The sequence below is a fragment of the Cimex lectularius genome, unplaced genomic scaffold (genome assembly GCF_000648675.2).
Source record: "Cimex lectularius strain Harlan isolate CLEC.00 unplaced genomic scaffold, Clec_2.1 scaffold1, whole genome shotgun sequence".
NCBI lineage: Eukaryota > Metazoa > Arthropoda > Insecta > Hemiptera > Cimicidae > Cimex > Cimex lectularius.
In genome coordinates, this window is record NW_019392813.1 from 2,347,427 (window position 1) to 2,369,672 (window position 22,246).

Consider the following 22,246-nt stretch of genomic DNA (forward strand, 5'->3'; position numbering starts at 1 on the left):
TGTAACATTGCAAAATACAATAGTATGGCTATAACAGTATTAAGTTGGCAATAGAACAGAAAAAAAATCAATTTTTATGTAAGAGTCGTAAGGATTTAATAGACCGATAAAAGCGTCTATTATATTTCACTAGATAACTTTCTGATAGACACGGAACCAAATTGGTCCAGAAAGGATTGAAACGCGAAATGAGAGTAGATATTTTGATTCTGGAGGACAAAGATTTTTTTTTGAACTTACTGATGAATGGAAAGGCTTCTCTATCTTCGATACTTCGGAAGCAAGAAGGATAGCATTGACGCGTGAGAAATGGCCAAATCCGGTTAACCAATGCAAAGAGTCTCAACAAAACATGCAACATGTGACTAAAAAAACTGCAAGAATACCGGGAAAAGGGCAGCATATCCTCATACGACAGAAAACCATTACGCCCTAACAGTGACTACCCCTATGTATGAGAGTATATATGGATGGGTCTGTAGCGAAATACAGAGTAACCCCACGGACCTGTCGATTTATGTGAGTTAGTTTTATGTATGAACGCAGTGTGATATGCGGGTGAGTCTACAAGGGATATTAAATCAACGGCGGCTACCCAACTTTTATTTACACATAAAATAAAAGATTCTACTCTATATGAATGTATTTATTAGCGTGATTGATGGGACGACGTCGAGGTTATGAACACCCTGCCGGCTTCCCAACTCTAGTTTTGTAAATAATTTCACTACTTTTCGTGGTCCGCTTGATCAATTAATATCTTGCAATTAATTAAGATTTTTAGTTGAGATAAAAAAGTCAATGATACGAGCAGGATTCGAACACACGATCTTCGGCTATATACGCTACTCTATCACTTAAGCTATCGTGACTTCGATCCACTGGGACACTGTCTTCCCCTCTCAACCCCACCTTTTTGAATTTTCCCTCCTTTTTGCCATTTTTCAAGGCCTGGCATTCCTGGCAAAAAGAAGGGAAAATTCAAAAAGGTGGGGTTCGAATCCCGCTCGTGACACTGCCTTTTTTTTATCTCAACTAAAAACCTTAATTAATTTGTAAATAATGTAGTATTTGTATTGGTTTTAAGGGGTTAGGTTATTTTCTGCTACAACATGAATGTATAAATGTAGTCATTATTGATTTGTGAACATATAGCTAAGTTTGGAAGGGTTGAATATAAATGACACCACTTACAGAAGTAATAAGCAAAGAATTAAATAAATAAAATAAATAAATAAAAAACAGCGAAAATAGGCAGAAATTATTGATTCACAATCGGTTTTAGAAAATCTATTTTTGCCATTGAAAAAGAAACATCTCATTCCTTTATATTGCGTACCTGTTAATGATAAAGTAATAAAAAATATGACATATCCAGCGCAAAAAAATCTATAAAAAATATGCTATGATTTTAAATAAATGTGAGTTCTTATGGACCATCATCACTCGCACTAAGGATAATACAGTCGATCTGAACTGAAGGGAATATTTCAAGCCCAATTGGATCTTTTAATGGGGGGAATTCTTAAATAAGTTAAGTTAATTCCGGCTTGGAACAGACAAATATTTGTTAATACAATTCCAGGTGCCCTGAGAATCTGAGATTGGCTATCGTAATGTAATGTGAAATGTACGGTATACACACATGTATCAGCATGTCTTGTTTTCCAGTATAAAAAGTCCTACGCAAGGGTTCAACGAGGGTAATCATAATAGACTCCCCGGAGATTCGCCCCTGCGTTTTCTACCCCCTTTTGTTCTAGAGCCACCGCCACTATAAAGTACTAACAGGGCAGAGAACAAATCTTATCCTCTACAGGGTAACTGTAAAGGTTAATAGGGTTGAAAATAGAAAAAGTACACAAAAAATATCATTTTTTAAAAAGATGGAAATAATCAAATGTTGAACTGTAAGAAACAAAGCACTTTGCGGCGCAATGATAATGATAATGAAATATCTACAATGACAATAAATCTACGGAAAAATGATGCTTTACATACATAAAAATACCCTACTAAGTCCTATAGTGTTGTTATGAGCACCCTTCTTTTATTGTGTCTAAATCTGGGGCTACGGCATTTAAATAATATTGAAAAAGTTTACTTAGTTAAAATAATAACTGTTGGATAATTAGGACAGAATGCAATGTACTTCTATAAATAAATTTGCATTAAATTGGCTATTAAAAGTATTAAAATGTGTGGTGATTAGTGACCGTTAATCGATATTTATTTAGAAATCGTGAGATGCGGTCTGGTGTGATGTAGGTTTCAGAAAAACATTTTCTTTATCGTGCCAACGTTTCGATCTTTATTGAGATCATCTTCAGGGCCTGGGATTTACAAACATTGTTTACATATAACAATTACATTTTGGATGTGGAAAAGTGAATTTATAATAATAATAAAATAATAACTGTTGGATAATTAGGACAGTCGTGGTCTTTTCTATACCGACATCCTTCCCCACCCCTTCAAAATCCAACGTATATAAACACAAAATCTCACTGACACTCTCGACACGACACGCAAGAATGACACAATTACACAGAAGACAAAAACTTTGAGTGAGTAGAAAACTTTGATTGAATATATAAAAAATATATTTTGCATTGTATAAATTCACTTTTCCACATCCAAAATGTAATTGTTATATGTAAACAATGTTTGTAAATCCCAGGCCCTGAAGATGATCTCAATAAAGATCGAAACGTTGACACGACAAAGAAAATGTTTTTTTTTGAAACCTACATCTCACGATTTCTAAATAAAAAAAAGTATTAATATGAATGATAGTAGAGTGACAAAAATATTTACTTAAAAGAAAATCATCACATAAATAAGCTGACCAAATTTCACTGATATTTCCATCTGTACGGGAGTTGGTGCCCAGGTGGATCGAAGTCACATTAGCTCAAGTGATTAGATCAGCGGCTTATTGAATCGAAGATCCTGGGTTCGAATCCCGCACGTTTCATTAGCTTTTTCAACTCAACCACGGCGTTAGATAAAAAGAATAATTAATTGGAAAATATAAAAGACAGCAATTGGAATAGCAGAAGCTTGCAAGTCAATTCATGCCAATAAATTACATCCACGCATCAAACTATTTACACTGTCCGAGAGTATTCCATGTTCCTTGGGGTGATAGGAGAAGAAACTCACGCTAATAAATTACATCTACTCATCACATCCGAGAATACTCGATGTTCCTCATGTAGGAGAAGCTCCTCAATTCACGCTAATAAATTACATTACCACACAACAATTCATTCGCACTTCCCCAGTACTCGATCTTCCTCGGAAAAATGGGGGATAAGCCCCTCAATTCACGCTAATAAATTAGATGCACACAACAATTTATTAACATCACCGCAGTATACTCGATATTCATCGAGGTAATTGGGGACAAGCCTCTCCAATCACGAAATAAAAACAGTCGTTCCAATAAATTACACATATAACATACATAAAGGCACATATATCTACATTCAATTAAAAATGTTTATGGCCTTGATATAGTGGATCAACGATCCGTTCCTCCTCCTGTACCCCAAGGCCATAGGTCATTCTGGATGTCTTTTTTTTTTAGACTTAGTTCCTTCCTGTCAGTTATTGGGTTCTACCGAGATAATTTACCCACATAACTGCATGGTGGTCTCACCCCCATTAGTAGGTGCCCGTGTATGATCTTAATATTAAGAGCAACCTGGTAAGTGTGACTCTTTCCCTTCTTGACATAGGAACCGATGTCTTTCTTACATTTAAATTATTTCAACCTATCTCTTCCGGTTCAGCAGTTTCTCCGATCTAAAATATCTCATAAAAATTAATTGAAAGTAAAATTTATATATAATTAAACATAAAAATAAATGATCCTTCTATCAATTCGGTTGTTTCTTAAATAATGAATACGTATTTGTTTTTACATTTAATTTTATATAACTTTTAATTTTAATAGCATTAATGAATTAATTAATTTTCATATAGTGTTTTAGATGAGCCCACAAAAAATGAAATTAAAAAGTGTTTGTTTTTAACGTTAAAAAGGTTAATTTATTGTGGAAATGGGTTAGTTGAGGATTTTTAACTTGACGAAATTTGTTATTGATTTTAGAATTTGAATTTAGAAATTGTTAATTTTAAATTGAAAAAGATCAATTTGAAATTCTAGAGGGTTGGTTTGATGATAAAAAAGGATAATTTGAATTTTAAAAAGGATAATTGTAAATTGTAAATGGTTAATTTGAAATGAAATAGGGATAGTTTGAGGTTAAAAATTCTTAACTTGACGAAATGTGTTATTGATTTTAGAATTTGAAGTTAGAAATTGTTAATTTGAAATTGAAAAAGATCAATTTGAAATTCTAGAGGATTGATTTGAAGATAAAAAAGGTTAATTTGAATTTAAAAAGGGTACAAAATGAATCTGTATTTAGGGGCGTCGGTGGCCGCAACGGTTTAGGAGTTGACACGGCGCTCATCACTGTAAGGTAAAGGTCCCGGGTTCGAATCCCGCGGCCCTGCATTCCAACCCGACACACTTACAAATGGCTTTTTTCTTCTACTTTCAAAAACACCGGCAACCTGAGGGTTTAAATGACCTCTGCTGTTGCGAACCCTCGTTAAAAAAATGTATTTAAACTTTACTTGAAAACCAGTTACTCTAGTGTTCACATTCTTAATAGAGTACGTTTCCGGCAGACAGACAGGCGCTGGAAGATCAGTAAATACGAGTTACTATAAATTCATTCAATTAAAAAATAAATAAACAAAACGAGGGATGTATTTAATGTATGACGCTATTACATTTTCGCCCATTTGCTCTTGTAAGTAGGGGGAACTCGCATTAAGCTTTTTCGAATAGGATTCCAAGACATTTCCTTTGTTTTATGTGGTCCTAACCTTGTCAAGGCACCTCGTCGCCCATGTATTAATTTTAATTTAAACATTATATAGTTGTTTTTACGATTTGTTTTAAACAATAAGACAAAAATAATCATAAAATAATCACAGTTGTCTGACAGATTTGATGGTTTTACTGCCCAACTGTAAAAAAAGAAATAAACAGCTAATAGTGGCCAATTTATTTGTTTTTGTAAGTTCACCATATATTATTTTACTGTATTGGCAATAAGAAAGATAGGCGTAAATGTTGGTTGAATTTTATGTTACAAAAGAAGTTTTGAATAAGCTTTATTCTGCAACAATGAGGATGCTTAGCGTCTTTTATTCATACGTAAAACATGATACAAATTTTCGTAAATCGGTCTATGAAGTTCGCCCCAGTGTGAAAATTGGCTGATATATTTCAAACCAAAAGGGCACTACACAAAATTTCCCCTTTATCTGCTTATTTGCATCATGTTTACAAATTCTTTCCTTTTGACGATGGCGTGCTGGCAAGTCGGCGAAACACGTTTGTCGAGTCATCCCACCCTCCGCTCGTGAGCTCAATGACCATTGAACTAGATTCTCAATAAGACTTTGCCGTGCGACTTGTAGTTTCGAGGGCTCGTAAGAGTACATGCCATTAACCCTGTTACACGACATACCTGGTATTCTGGTTATTTTAAAGCAATTTTAAAGTTATGAGGTTAACTTCCGTTCTTTTTGCAGGTAAGGCTGAAATAAAACTGGGACATTCTCATCAGCTCCAATTTTGACACAAACTTTCTTATTAACATTTTAATTATTAACATAACAAGTTTTATTCTCGTACGATCTTAGTCAATTGTTTTATTCGGTTATGTTTCTAAGAAAATAATAGTTACATCAATAGTTAGTTAAAAATGGTTTAAATAGTTAAAAATAGGTTTACAGTCAAAACTGACATTTTTACTTTGTAAACATTGTATTAGTATTTTATTTGTCTTCAGTGAGATCCTCATGATAAAAAAGTTAGGATATTACATAAACTATAATATATTATACCAAACGTAAAACATAACCTTATTTAAGAAACAAAATAAAAATAGATTAAAATTGGAAAATTATACTGCATGAAGTTTAGGTTTAGTCAATGCTATAACTTTTTCCCGAAACATTAACTCTATTTAACTTCGTTTTAATATTTTTTTAAAACTTCAAATGAACCATTTTACTTCAAATCAACGTTGTAGATGTAGATGTAATATTTGGGTTAGTAATAATGTACAGTGCGCCCATAATGACAAGACTACGCATAGGTCATACAAGAATAACACACGGGCACCTACCCGGTCGCTTTCCGGACAGAAGGCCAGATGTAAGAATAGAATAACGGTGGAGCACTCTACAATTGTGGAAGGTTTGATGTACAATATATAGACAATATTTGGGCATATAATCGGACCTGTAATCTTGGCGCACGGCAATGGGCACAGATCGCTGTTCCGGTACCTCAGGGCTATAGGGATTTTTAAATGTATATAGTTTTAAATGTATATGGATGTAATTTATTAGCGTGAAAGGAAGGGGTTGCCTATAACCCCGCCCCGAGGAATATCGAGTACTCTGGGGGAGCGAATGTGACCAGACTTCTATGTTTCTATCGAGTGTTGTGATTGTGTTAATTTATTGTAATGAATGTAATTTATTAGCGTGAAAGGAAGGGGTTGCCTATAACCCCGCCCCGAGGAATATCCAGTACTCTGGGGTGAGTGTATGACGTCTGGAGAGTAAAAGTAATTTATTAGCGTGAAAGGAAGGGGTTGCTTATAACCCCGCCCCGAGGAATATCGAGTACTCTGGGGGAGTGAATGTGTCCAGACATATATGTTTGTGGTGATGTATATATATTTTATGTTTTGTTTCTATTCTGTATTTCACAACCTGAGGTACAGACGAGAGACTAGCATTCTAGGATATCAACGTGGTATATATTTGAAATCAGAGAGTCAGTAACCAAATCCAGACGCTCAAATGGATGCAGTTTAAAACAAAATATGCGCGAAAGAAGAGAAAAAGATGGAAAACACGAAGGGGCCTGTCGGCCCATTGACTTCCCACTTTATTATTACAGTGCTCTTTGATAGCTATTGTATCCTCCCTTCTATACCTATAGACCACCGGTGAGTCCTCCTCAAAATATTTTATTAGTTCATTTCAATGGTTTACTTTATTCTATGTTCTATGTTTATTCTCGTTACATTATTCCAAAACAAATCCTGCGGACAAGAGTCGGGCCATAGGTTTGTATGAACCTACACATACGATCATACCGACCTTCTTCAAATGATCTTTCAGGCCGCAGCGTCCTGTTAAGAATCCTGTTTGGATTTTGATCGATTGGACTTCAGCTGACTGGAAGACTGGAAGGGACTCTGGTGAAATTATTCGTGGGTTCTGAGTGTTTGATTCCAGGACCGAACTCTCCAGCTCCCGTACCTTCTGATTCAGAAAAAACAAAAAAGGTTAAATTTCGGAATTTATTGAAAATGTTGGATTGCTAACTGTTATTAACCACAACCTCCTGGAGCTTCGCAAATTCCCTTAAATGTTCTCCATTCCATTAGCTTCCAGCTGTGCACCCAGATTTTTAAAGTTAAAAAGGCCCAATTCAAAATGAAAATGGTTAATTTAAAGTCAAATAGGATTAATTTAAAATGAAACAGTTTTAATTTGGGGCAAAAAATACAACTGTATAAATTTAAATATAAAAACTAATTCTTCGTTTAATTTGAGATTTTTTATAATATAAAACATTTAGGATCTGAACAACCACAATTTCTCAAATTTCTCAAAATGAAAGACTCTTCTATTTTATGTTTTATTTTAATTTTAATGAAATTATTACAATTTTATTATTTAATACAATTATTGTCAATTTTATTTGCAATTAATTTTTGGGAGTTCGTGTTTTAAAATCGTCCAATTATTTTATATTAAAAAATGTGAAATTAAAAAAAGAACCATTTGCTTTCCTATTTAATTTTATATAATTTCTAATATTAATTGTAATTAATTTTCATACGGTCATCTAAAAGCGCAATTATTTTTTAAAAAATTCGCAAATATACTGGAATTTTACTTTACAAGCTTATACTTCATACCTTCTCATAACTTTTTTAATGATTTAAAGAAATAATTTGAAATAGAAAAGGGTTAATGTGAAATTAACAATGATTCATTTAAAGTTTAAAATTCAAAATTAAACGGGTTTATTTGACAGAATATATATATATATATATATATATATATATATATATATATGTGTGTGTGTGTGTGTGTGTGTGTGTGTGTGTGTGTGTGCGAGAGAGTGCGAGAGAGAGAGAGAGAGTGTGTGGGTGTATTTTAACTCACACATCGTCTGTTCGTCTGCATCGTCTTTAAATTTTGAGATATTAATTATTGAACCGACCTCGTTGGCTGGAAAGGTCTTAGTTAAGAAGGAACTGTGGAAACACAGAGCAGTCTGAAAACCTTTTACTTCAAGAAGTCCTTTTATTGATTCCCGCATCCTGTAGTGAGTGGAGAAGTTGAAATTTATTCCATTACTCTGCCGGACGGTAGCCCACTTTTACTCACTCGTCCCGGCATTAATCGCATTGACGCCAAAACGTGTGTTGTTCTTCCAAAACGAACATGTCTTCGTACAACTAAATTTGTCTTCAAGGATAATTGAATTCCTTGCCTTAAAAAACTCAGGACTTTTAGAGAGATTATAATGAATCTAAACTTCAAATGAATTCAAACGAAAACGCTTAAGATTTTAGAAGGGGAAGATTATTTTTCAATTTTATTTATTTTCTATTACAAAGAATAGAAACTACCTTCACGAAAAGCTCCAGGGCATGATCTAATTACAATACAAATATTAACCAAATTTGCCTCACAAATGTTTGCTTTACTTAACAAACCTATACAACGCTGCATTAAAAGGTCACATATATTCCGTTCTAATGGAAGTTCTCTATAATTAAAATGGTTCATAAGTCAAATAAACCTTCTGATCTTCTTAGTTCCTATCGACCCATTAGTCTCCTTTCTATCCTTGCCAAAATGCTAGAAAACTATTCACCGACTATTATTGCCAATAATTGAAAATTCTAATATTATTTCAGATCGTCAGTTTGGATTCCGCACATTTCAATCGACAACTTAACAATTGCATCGTGTTACGACAATATCGCCTCTTAACTCGAACAAAACCAGCATTGCTTCGGTGTCTTTCTTGATTTAGAACAGGACTTCGATCGAGTCTGGCGGTTGGACTTGCTTTGGAAACTGAAGAACATCCTCCCTCATACGTACTATCTCATACTGAGATCTTATCTGAGGGACCGATTTTGTCGGACAGGGAACTGAATTCTCTCCTTATATACGCGTTAGGGCGGGTGTTTTTCAGGGAAGCATACTTGGCCCATTTCTATTTTCAATATACACTGCAAATATACCTACACACGTTGCCATTTCACCACATACATTCTTATACGTAATTCGGTCTCCTCAATTAACACAACACTTCCAATAACACCTGAAAGGAGGGGGCGTCGGTGGCCGCAACGGTTTAGGCGTTGACACGGCGCTCATCACTGCAGGTAAAGATTCCGGGTTCGAATCCAGTGGCCCTGCATTCGAACCCGACACACAAATGGTTTTTTTTTTCAAAACCATCGGCACCCCGATGGTTGATATAACCTCTGCTGTTGGGAACCCTCAAAAAACAACAACAACACCTGAATGGATCAACAGTTCACAAAGTGGAGAATGAAAAACCTAACGAAAAACGAAAAGAAAAATTTTACGTTGCGTAAAAATATCTGTCGCGCAGTGAGTATAAATGGAATCCCATTGCCTACCACTGACCTTGTGTGTCATGTTGGACTTTTCATGGATAAACACTGACTTGGAATCTCCACAAGACTGAAAAGACAACAAACAAACTTTTTAAATGATTTAAATGACAGAAAGACTACTTGACTCACGATCAAAATTGGACATTGAAAACAAACTTTTAATTTACAAGACAACGATTAGACCTCTCTGGGCGTACGGTTGTGAAGTGTAGTGCTCAACAAAGGATTCCAATTCTCAACGGCTCCGATCAATCCAATTTAAAATTCTCCGTCAAATTATAAATATTCCTTTTGACGTTTCAAATTACACTACTCTAACGACCTACACGTCCCGTTTGTACATAACTCATCAAAACCCTTTATAAAAAATTTCAATCACTGAACACACACAATAATTTACTAGTAGTACAGTTATCAGTTCCAACCCTAACTGAAAATCGTCCAAGACGATTGAAGCGAAAGTGGCCCCGAGACCTTCTAAGTGAATGAGGATTGAAAAGATTTCATTGTGAAAAGGAGTGTTGCCACTGGGCAACTTCTACAAGAGACCCAAATTACAAATTCAGCATATATGAAGATATGTACTTAATGAAATATATATATTTTTTACTTATTATTCGACGCAAGAAGTAAAGCATGAATGTTTACATATAAACAAATATAACAGTAGCATGAAAGCTTGAACAGCGACAATACGATGAGCGAGATGGACTCCGTCCTAGGAGTCCGATGTCAAGTGTTGCGCGTAAGTCGTGTATAGGGGTTCGTCGTCAGTCGTTTGTCCAAGTAGAGTCCAAGGTATCGCACATAGTTGTCGCGGGGCCACCGACGCTTCAGTATTCTATTGGGATTATTATGTAATGTGGTGGATGACAGGTTTTGGACGAAAAGGTTCGGATGATGGGGTAGTTTGGAATGGAACGTTTTGTAGCGGGATTGGGCTAGTTCGGTAACGAGAGGGACATTTAGGTCGGTATGAATGGTGTGATTGGATACATAGAAAGGGGCGTTGACCATTGTTTTGAGGATTTTGTATTGAAGGGATTGGATTCGATTGAGGTTGGAACGCTTAGCAGTCCCGTAAAGTTCAAGTCCGTATGTCCAAATGGGGGCCAGGAGGGCAAAGTAGTTTTCTTTTCTTTGTTAGTGAGAGTTTTGACGTCTGTCGAGTAGTGTTTAAGCATGAAAAATCGCTTAAGTCGTGGGGGTTCGTCGTCAGTAGTTTGTCCAGGTAGAGTCCGAGGTATCGTATATGGATTCGCAATTGGGATGGGAACGTTTTGAGGTATACTGGTGGGAGCGTTTTCTTGTTTAGGGTAAATGGTCTGTTTGTTGATTTGGTTTCGTTGATCTTGATTCTCCACTGACGGAGCCGGCATTCTAGGGTGTAGGTGATTTTGGAGATTACGGGACGCTGTGACAGAATCTTTATCAGGAGAAAGGATTGCGGTATCAACGACAGGTGATAAGGTTAGGTTGTGTAGGTATAAATTGAACAAAGGAAAGAAACGAGCACGCTGCCCTGTGGGACACCTGCTAGAATAGGATGGATAAGGATGGATAACTATGAATTTCTGTGGGATACTTGGAAGTAACGATCGTTAAGACAGGATTTTAGGATAAGGTAAAAGGTTGCTGGTAGGAATGAAATATTTGTATATCAAATAAATGTAATAAAAATATCCATTAAAAACTCAGGAATAAGGTACGAATTTGAAAGAAAAAAAACACAGTTCATTCGTCATACGTTCCCGGAATATATTTATTATCAGCACTTTGAAACTGTTATTAATAGTTCACAGAATAGTGTTTTAACCTCCATAACTTATTCTTTGATCTTAAATGATTTGCCATCGATCTTCGAAGGAGAAACTAGGGTTGGAAACATAAAACTCACAGTGATAGCCGACAAACTAGCTGCTCTTCAGTTGAATATAAACATGTTAGAACAATACTGCGAAAACTGTCATCCATCCCTGGTCCTAAAAAAGTCTAACGTGATCTTTCGAAATCGTGGTAGGCATTCAACTGAGAAGTGGTTTTAGAGAGGTTCTCGAATATGTGTTGTGAAAACACAAATATTTGGGCGTCACTATGACATCTCGATTACCGTTCACTCATCACCTTAACGAAAAACTTTCCACGGTCTGGTCTGTTTAACTGAATCTGGTCAATGTTTTTCTCACAAAATGAAGTGCCTCTGCGATCAACATACCATGTTTATAATAGCCTGTTGCTATCCTCAATTTATGCACATCAAATTATGGATCGCAATACACTATTACAAACTGGTGTTTCTTAAAAAAAAAAATCTCTACTATGAACACCCCCTTCCTTATATGTTTAATATTGAAACCTCTGTTCAACCAATTTTCTTATTTACGCCTGCATTTTAAATTCTGTTTGAGGGGTGTACCGATTTGACCGATTATTTCCCGACTTCCCGGTCATCGAATGGTAAATGCTGTTGCCATGGAGGGTTGTTTGGTGAGGGGGTTGATTCCTGGGGTATTTTGTCAAGCCATTACTCTTGAGAGTTCGATCCTTCCATAGACAATATGCCTCAGGTTCATGAGGAGGAGTCTGTAATAAGAGCTAAGCAGTCTGAACACTTTCTTCTGTATAGAACTATTTTAGAGTCAAATATGGAATCCAGTGCTTACTAGTGACTAGAGTGAATCTGGTCAATTGAGGTAGTTGTTCAAGCTGAGAGGGAAATTGGTAGTTCTTAATTATTTGCCCTGGTTGAGGAAGGAACCGCCCAAGGAAAATGTTCTATGTGCAATTTTACTGCAATAGACAATAATAACATTAACTACAGAAAAAATCAACATGAACAAAATACCCTTGTTTTTATAAAACTCCGTACAGGGGTAGAAAAATGCGCTGCCTTACTCGAGTCCAATGTTCATATCGGGTGACATTCTTACTCGCTCTCTATATAGAGCCAATGACATTCAATTACCTTCCCTGAATGTGGGACAACTACATGAGCTTTGGCTCACAAAATAAGTGTGATAACCGCGTATGGCCAATTCTGAGTCGTTCTCTGCGACATATCGACCGTGATCTTGATGCATAAGAGCTTCTCGGACGACTAAGCCCTGAAGGGTGGGCGTCTCTCCACCCTAAGTCCGGATATGCGGACTATGTTTTTAAAAGATATGTGATAGGCTTAAGCCTATTTTTACAAGAAAATGTTATTTTTCACATTTTACACATTAGAAAATTTTCATTAAGCACAAGAGAGTCATTTACACATGCCACAAAGATGCGTTTATTTCAGAATCGCATAGATTAATGCGAAAAAGAGCATTCCGATCAATGAAACCCAACGTGAAAAAATATTTTCAAACTAACCAAACGATTTTTGTGTAAGTCACTGGGAAATAAAAATAAATGACCTGAACCGCTGGCAACTGATTTATTGCTTACCAATATCGAAGAGGTGTCTTGGATTATTGGCCAACTCTATCGTATAATTGTACACCGATAATTCAACCGGTAAACGGGATTTTTTTTCGATTTCGTGAAATATTGAAGGTTCACCTGGAGAAGGAGCGCGACACCCTTAGGGCTTAACCTTTGGGCCCTTGCCACCATTTATATATCCCTCATGTCCTCTCTGCCTTTTATCTATCTCTCCCTTCTCCCTCGGGAAAATGGTATTAATCAAAAACTCATTATCTATTATTTATGGTATCGGATAAATAAGCAGTAATGCTTGAAGGGTTTTGTTTCGGCTAATGACTCTGAACGTTGACATTCCTAATTAATTCTTCAATTAAGTAAATATATTTAAAAACAACTATTTTAGCGTAACTAGATGTATTTTTTTCATAAACAATATGAAATTTTATTTCCTTTGTTCAGAAAGCTTAGTAGTCCTAATTTCAAGTTTTACATTTTAAAATTGAATTTTCAAATTTCCTCCTATGGTATTCAGATTGATAAACCTTCTGTTTGTTTCAATCAATTATAATTATTCTTTCTAAGGTCTTGGTTGAGATAAAAAGTCAGTGTCACGAGAGCGATTCGAACCCACGATCTTCGGCTAAATATGCAGCTGCTCTACCACTTGAGCTATCGTGACTTCGATCCACTCGAACACTAACTTCACTTCTCAACCTCACCTCTCGAATTTTCCCTCCTTTTTGCCATTTTTCAATTTTTCGAATCCCGCTCGTGCCAATGACTTTTTTATCTCAACTAAATACCTTAATTAATTGTAATCTATTAATTGGTAAAGCGGACCACGAAATTAGTGAAATTAATTTTAACATTTTATCCTTTTATAATTTCATATGATGATACGTTCTGTTAAAAAGTCTTGTTTATGATAATAATATATAGGGACGATTCAATTTGTATGAAAAATTTATCCAGTTTTCTATAGGTTCTTTTTGATAAAAAAAAGTATAAGATATATTAATTTGCCTTGTTTTTGTCATTTCAATAAATATATTTCGATTGTTCAGGAAATGATTAATTTAAGGGAAAGTATGATTATTTTTTCCAAATAAATTTGAGATTGATGTGTGTGCCATAAGCGATGGCCTTATTTCATCTTGCACTGGAATTGCTCATGCGATATGTTTAATCCAGAGAGTTATGCTCGTACAAAGTGGCAGTTCAGGTGGAACGAAGTCCCGTCCCCCTCCGATCGTGTTTGAATGCGCCTCTTCACCGTGCCTACAACATAATCGCCCTGCAGAGATTCTATGAATTTATAAAAAGCCCTTGTCTGCGAAGCGGCCCCTCTAACCAACTCATTTTTAACAGGCTTTAAATTTTAAAGCACTCCACAAAACGCTCCTTGGGGACAATTTCTGTTCGTGATTATCTCGGTTACGTGCCCAGGCGAGCTTTCGCAAATCCTTCTTATGCTATCGTATTCAACGTTTATGTACAGACGTCGATTAATTATTCTTTCTAAGGTCTTGGTTGAGATAAAAAGTCAGTGCCACGAGAGCGATTCGAACCCACGACCATCGGCTAAATACGCAGCTGTTCTACCACATGAGCTATCGTGACTTCGATCCACTCGAACACTAACTTCACTTCTCAACCTCACCTCTCGAATTTTCCCTCCTTTTTGCCATTTTTTCAGAGTTTTTTTAGAGCAGCAGCGTATTTAGCCGAAGGTCGTGGGTTCGAATCCCGCTCGTGACACTGATTTTTTTTATCTCAATCAATACCTTTCATAAATATTAATTAATTGAAACAAAGTTAATTGGTCAATCGGACCACGAACTGTAATGGACTTCTGTTTGATGTTTCTTATCATCCTAGTCTGCCTACCCTCCCTGATTTTTATTAATTCAGACGCACTTCGCCATCTCTAGATTTTGGGTGATATCTGTCGAGTGATGCTTTAGTTTTGAGGTCGTGGATAGGAAGGGGGGTTCGAAGGTTTTAGCGATATTAGTACTGTGTTTAATGTTTTAAGTCGGATTTTTGTCGATTTTTCCTTTTTAATATGTGTAATTATTTAAATGATGTAAGTGATGTTTGCGAATTATTGTGGTGTTTTTTAAAAATTGTTCCAGTTTCATATCTTCTGTCCTTTCTCTTTTTATTATATTTGCGCGTTGGTCAATTTATGAATATTTAGTGTAGAATGTATCATCTTTATACAGGGTGACTGGCGATAAGTGTTGAACATTTCAGGAGGTGTTTCTACTCAGCATATGCAACAAAAAACTTCCTATAAACCCCTGTCTAAATCTCAAAGAAGTAATTTAAAGTTTTGGTGTTTTTTTTAATTTTTCGACTTACGTCCACTAAATTTCTTATCAACTTCAGAATTACTGACTGTAGAAGAATCTGGTTTGTGCTACCCGAAAGAACGTTAAATTTTCTGTAAGAAAACTCATTTTCATTGCAGAATTGGTGAAAAAATTCTGCATGAAAAGTTCAGAAAAAACAAAAATTTGAAAATGTTGGATTGGTAAGTGTTATTAACTACAAACTCCTGGAGCTTTGCAAATTCCCTTAGAAGTTCTCCATACAATTAGCCTCCAGCGGTACAGACTTAAAATTTTACTTTATACAGATCACTCACTCTCCAGATTTTCAAGTATGTATAAATTTTGAACCATCAAGTTTTCGCAAATTTTGCGAAAAATTAGGAAAAAAGGTTGAAATTTTTTATTTTTTGGAAACGTCGGATTGGTAACTGTTATTAACTACAAACACCTGAAGCTTTGCAAATTCCCTTCAAAGTTCCTCATACAATTATCCTCCAGCGGTAAAGACCTGCGCCAGGTCTCATTTTTTAGAAAATTTTACAGAACCCATTTTTTAAAATTTTACATTATACAGATCACTCACTCTCCAGATTTTCAAGTATGTGTACATTTTGAACCGTCAAGTTTTTGCAAATTTTACGAAAAATTAGGAAAATAGTTGAAATTTGGAATTTTTTGAAAACGTTGGATTGGTAACTGTTATTAACTACAAACACCTGGAGCTGTGCAAATTTCCTTAAAAGTTCCCCATTTAATTAGCCTCCAGCGGTACAGACCTAGGTAGGTCTGTCGGTAGTACAGGCGCTAGGTCTCATTTTTTAGAAAATTTTACAGAACCCATTTTTTTAAATTTTACATTATAACGATCACTCTCTCTCTCTCTCTCTCTCTCTCTAGATTTTCAAGTATGAATAAATTTTGACCGCCGTGTTTTCGCAAATTTTACGCTCTACAACTTTTCTTGTGAGGAATTTTTCAAAAAGTGAACAGGGAAGGGGCAATTCTTACTTTTTCTCACTTTGACCTTTCGGGATGCGGAATGCTTCTGCTCTCGATGACCACTTGTTTAACTATCACGGAAATTCACCTTTCACGGAAGTTGTGGCAGTATTGAAACAATAGGTTTATTTATTGTAAAATCGCGAGAGAGAGTGATTGATTTTTTTCCAGAAGGGCGTTTTTTGCCCAAAAATCGCGAATAACTCGAAAACGGTAGAGAAATCGGGCAAAGTGGAAAGCGACCAATTGAACGCTTATTCAAATTTCCTATCGATCGCTATAGGGTGCCATTCGAGGACGATTTCCTGCTATAGGGTTCCACAGTTCAATTTGAAGTTTTCGAAAAAAAGTGCAAAATGTTCATGTTCCCGATTTTTTGAATTTATTGTACTGATGAATGAGTGAAGCTAGAAGCTACATTTTAAGTTTAAAAAGCCAACTTGCTCAGCGTAAATTTTGTTAAAAAAATGAGACCTAGCGCAGGACTGCGACTTAAAAAGCTGAGATTTTTGTTTTTTTAAGGGTAGTGTATTTAGCACGTAGTATTTCTAAGTTTCGAGTATGTTCATTTTCGTCCTTTCTATGTAGTAGTTTCATATTTGTTTGTATTGTCGAAAGTTTGTGGTCATTTTCTATTAGGTGAGTCGCATAATTGATATTCCGTCGTTGTACCTAAAAGATTTGATATGTCCTTGTATCTGCCTTCTAATTTTAGTCCTGTATGCCCAGTATATTTGTTTCAGCATTTGCATATTAGTGTGTACATTCCGTTTTGTTCTAGTCGGTCCGTTTTGCCAATGTTTTTTCTTAGTAATTTTCCTATTGTGTATGTGGGTTTTCGTGCTGTTTTTATGCCCAATTGGTTGAATAAATTAGTTTGTGTCTTTCCCAATGTATGTGAATGCGGTCCATTTAGTGTTTGTTTTTGAGGTGTTGTTTTCTTCTTATATGCCTGTTTTGTTTATAACATATTTTGTTGATTGTTTTAGTGTATAGCTGTAAGCTATGGTTTGTATTCGTTTTAATTCGTTTTCGTGCTTGTCATTGGTCAGTGGGATTGATTTTAATCTAACAGTTATTGCATTGTTGCCATTTTGCGTCGGTGTAGATATTTGAGTCGACTTCTATGTAGCTTCTGTCGGTTTTCTGTATATGTCAAATTATTGTTTGTCGCCTGTTTTTGTGATTGTTAAGTCTAGAAAGTTTATATTTTTTTAACGGTTGTTTTCCTGCTATTTCTGCGGTGAATTTTATGTTCGTGTGTAATGAGTTTAGGTCTGTCTGTAGGTTGTTTGCGCAGGTGTTGTTGTTGATGTTTACTATGGCGAATATTTAAGTATCTGTATATAATACGTTTTGCCATAATTCCGGGTATTTATTTCTCCAAAATTTTGTAAAAACAGTTTTGCAAGTATGCTGATGTTAGATTTCCCATTCCATGTCCGTCTTTTTGTGTGTATATTTGTCCATTGAACTTAAAGTAGTTCTGTTGTGTAGTAGTTTGTATTATATTTGTGAGTGTTTTGCTGTTTATTATAGTTTTTATGTATTGACTTTTGTACTATGTCACTCGTTTTCTTTACCAGGATTATATTTATTATGTCAAATGATTTTTTTTTTTTTTTTAATTCAGTTTAAGATTTCACCTGACCAAACAAATTGGAAAATATTGCGTACATATACATGTTAAGTTTTTTTAAATTATTTAATTATTTATTTTTGTTTTAACGAGGGTTCGCAACAGCAGGGGGCATATCAACCCAGTGTTTTTGAAAAAAAAGCCCATCTGTAAGTATGTCGGGTTCGAATGCAGGGCCGCTGGATTCGAACCCGGGATCTTTACCTTACAGTGATGAGCGCCGTATTAAGTTTTCTTCAATACATTTTATTGGTTAACAACGTTGCTTAAGGATTTTCACAAAAGTGGAAAAAATGGATTGCAGTTGTAAAAATTTGGTCGGTCTTATTTCGTACAATTCAACAATATTGCTTGCAGGTCAATGACAGCAATTGTATTGATTAGTCGGTTGATCCGCGAGTGGTCAATCAATTTTTTAAACAAATTTCTCTATTCGAGAGCTAAGCCAGGAGTACATTTCTCGTTAAAAATGAAGTGTTCCGGTTCCACCAGATACTCGCGACCACAGATTTTTCAATATTAACATTGTTAATTTAATGTATTCGCATTAATTTTCCGCTGATTAGTACGATTTGGAGACTTTTGATGAAACAATTAAGCGAAAAAGGCCGATTAAAAAAGCTTAAAATTAAAATACGACTCGATGAAAATATGAGTTTTAACAGCTCGAAGCATCACAATTCATTATAAAATTTCCGCTTATAGAAAATCCCAAATCATTGATTCACATAATTGAATGTCTATGCCAATTGGAAAAATCAAGAAATGTTTAAGTTTACTTTTTCTGGGTTGAAGGGCACGCCGGAATTCGGCATAATGAAACTGTCGATAGACTGGCAAAAGATGCTACAAAGAGAAAGCATCGAAAATTCTTTAGTACCGAAGAGATATTTTCAGTCGGAAATCCGTTTTGAATGGCATTTACACCGGAAGGATATCCCAGAAGGCAAATTCAACCAATCTATTAATCCCCGTTTAAACAAAAATCCATGGTATAAAGGAAGTAATTTTACCAAAAGAGATAACCCCCCAAAAAATCGCCTAAAGACAGACTGACCTCTGCGAAACTTGTAATGTGGTTGATGACCTGGAACACGTCACAATGATCTGCTTCGCAAAAGGATTTATTTAATGCATTATATCGAATGCAGTCGATTGAAATGATAAAATGTTATTATAGAAATAGAAATAGAATTACGAGACCTCCTAGGAAGCCTCTGACCTCTCCCATATGGATCAGGGAGAGTCACCCACCTTGCTGCCTGAGCGACCCTGAAGATGGGTTCTGATCGAGCGCCGTCGACTTCTTTGGTCCTTTCGGCGCTCTTCTGTTCCCTAAAACTAGTCGTTCTCACACTCACACAATAAATACATATAAACTCCTATATACAATCCCAATCATCCATGCATATCCTCTGTCTAGACTCCGGGTCGGAGGGTACTCGATATTCCCGCCGACCCGGCTTGGCGGAGCAGCGGTGGAGCTTTGAGATGGTATGCTTCCTCCTCCCAGCATTCTAACATAAACTTAACCTAAACTTTAATCTATAAAATAAATCCCCCACTGTATCCAATCCATTATCCCAATATCATTCAAAAACCTAATAAGTTTTTCTTTAAACTCGCTGCTCGAGCATTCTCCTATAGGTCCGGTGGTATTCCATTTCGTGTATTGGTATTGGTATTCTATACGGGGGCAAGCTCCGACAGCGTGAGTCTGTTATCTTGGCATGCTGGGCACCTGGGTCGATTTGCGCCGACCAACAGGTACCTATGAGTCGCACGTGTCTGACCGATCCGCAGGCTGGTCAGGACAACGCTTTCCCTTCGGGCTATCCCCTCCGGGCTCCACCGGTTGACCGTCGGCGTTATTATACAGACAAAATATTGAAATTTATAGAACAATGTTAAGAATTATTTATAAATGCAACATATTAATTTAACCGGAAAAACGTAAATAATTACTAAATTCACTAATTTCGTGGTCCGCTTGACCAATTAATACATTACAATTAATTAAGGCTTTTAGTTGAGATGAAAAAAAGCTAATGGCACGAGAGGGATTCGAACCCACGACCTTGGGCTAGATACGCCGCTGCTCTACCACCTCAGCTATCGTGACCTCGATCCACTCGGACATCAACTCCCCATCTCAACCCCATTTTTCAGTCGTGTAATCGCCATTTCAATTGTCGTCGAGAATCCAAACCGATTACACGACATTTGAAAAATGGCAAAAGGAGGGAAAACTCTAAGGTGGGGTTCATCCTTCTCTGCCTCCAGGAACACCGGTCCTGATGTGGTGGGAAGGGATATGGAGGATACGAAGATACAAAAGAACAGCTGACTAATAGCGAAAGCTAAGGTAATTTTTTTTTTTAAACAAGGGATTATTTTCCATTTCACCCTGTTAATGCCAGCCATAAACCGTAGATATTTATTTTCACCATAAAAAAAATAGTGATAGGCGAATTCGGCCCATCATCTTATTTAACTATTCGCCCGACCTTGTGTTCATGTTGTGCCGTTATACTCATTAAAATGAATATGGCCACTACAAAACAGGCTACAGGGAACATTAATTAACGCCCCTTTCAGAATCAGCATTCATCAACACCTTTGGGACGGCGTGGCATCGCTATTTGTCGTCCGGCTCGTTTCCGTTTCCAGACAGTTAGACAACATTGAAAATTAAACAATTACATATTAAATGCAATAATGGGGCTTGATTGGATCGGAATTGTTATTTTATGTACAAATTGACGTTCAACATTTTATCGTTTTTTGCGTCTCATTTTGATATTTTATTTAAAGCTGTTTCTAGGGCAAAATGGATCGATAGCATATTTAATTTTTTAAATTGAAATATGGCACAAAAAAATAAAATAACAAGAACATTTCAAACTATCATGACGTAACAATAACAAAAATTGACAATAAACAAGAATGACAGAGAAAACCAACAACGGCTGACAACATCATAAAAACCGAATAAATTCACCTACATCGACTCTAAATGGCAGCAATAAAATGAAAATATATGACAGACTAAAAACAGTATCACAGACAAATAAGAAATAAAAACAATAAAACCCTTTTGCACGCAATAACGCGAACAAACTTGGTCATCAAAACAATGAACAAAACGAGTTTGGTACATTTTAAAGTAAAATCTTGATTGGAATAAAGTCAAAATTATAATTCACTAGGTTTCGTGGTCCGCTTGTACAAATAATATCTTTCAATTAATTAATCTGTATTTAAGGTATTAGGTGAGATAAAAAAGTCAGTGTCACGAGCGGGATTCGAACCCACAACCTTCGGCTAATGACAACTTGAGTTATCGTGACTTCGATCCACTCGAACAATAACTTCCCATCTCAACCTCACCTTTTGAATTTTCCCTTCTTTTTGTCATTTTTCAATCGGATTCCACTTTATCTCAACCAATACCTTAAATAAAGATTAATTAATTGAAAGATATTATTTGGTCAAGCGGACCACGAAAACTAATGAATTTAATAAGTTAAAATGAGGTGTATCTTCACTAAAGCTCTCCGTGGCCATTTCATTTGTCGCCGAGAAGCAAATCGATTACACGACATTTGAAAAATGGCAAAAAGGAGGGAAAATTCGAAAGGTTGGATTGAGGTGGGAAGTTTGTGACCGATTGGATTGAAGTCACGATAGCTCAAGTGGTAGAGCAGGGGCGTATATAGCCGAAGGTTGTGGGTTCGAATCCCGCTTGTGACACTGACTTTTTTATCTAAACCAATATCTTAAATACAGATTACTTAATTGAAAGAATATAATGTTATTTACTAAAGAGGTGATCCTGTTTGTTTATTTTTAGGGCAAATAGGTGTGCCGAGATGTTCATAGATTTATTCTAGTTTTTCACTTTCGATACAAAGTGATGCCGGATAAGCTTCCGTTTGAACACGTCTGTACATAAAGGTTGAATACGATAGCATAAGAAGGATTTGCGAAAGCTCGCCTGGGCACGTAACCGAGATAATCACGAACAGAAATTGTCCCCAAGGAGCGTTTTGTGGAGTGCTTTAAAATTTAAAGCCTGT

General features: G+C 35.9%; 2 protein-coding genes across 2 annotated transcripts in view; both read right to left on the reverse strand.

The window, feature by feature from the left end:
• LOC106662103 (neurocalcin homolog) overlaps positions 1–22,246 on the reverse strand; it is a 325,618-nt gene that overhangs the window by 168,566 nt on the left and 134,806 nt on the right. The gene's annotated exons all lie outside the window — the stretch shown is intronic.
• The window catches only part of LOC106662113 (neuronal calcium sensor 2), a 316,486-nt gene that overhangs the window by 160,010 nt on the left and 134,230 nt on the right, over positions 1–22,246 (reverse strand). The window lies entirely within an intron of this gene.